Source organism: Dama dama, chromosome 9 (genome assembly GCF_033118175.1).
Source record: "Dama dama isolate Ldn47 chromosome 9, ASM3311817v1, whole genome shotgun sequence".
Classification (NCBI taxonomy): Eukaryota; Metazoa; Chordata; class Mammalia; order Artiodactyla; family Cervidae; genus Dama; species Dama dama.
This window is the reverse complement of record NC_083689.1, coordinates 23,165,436-23,165,658: the sequence shown is the minus strand read 5'-3', so window position 1 is coordinate 23,165,658 and position 223 is coordinate 23,165,436.

The window sequence follows — 223 nt, the reverse complement described above, 5'->3', positions numbered from 1 at the left end:
CGCGCGGCCAGGATATTACATGGCAACCGCACACTTCCGGTGCCGGCCCCCGCGCGCGCACGCGCACTCTGGGCCCCGTCAGCGCACACGCGCCCCCTGCCGGCGGGGGAGTGCACGCACATCCCGCCTACTAACCGAGAGGCCGCCTCGGCCTATGAGTGGACCGGAGAGAGCCTAGAGGGGCTGTAGTGGCTGCAGCGACCCCTGCAGTCCCGGAGGTGGC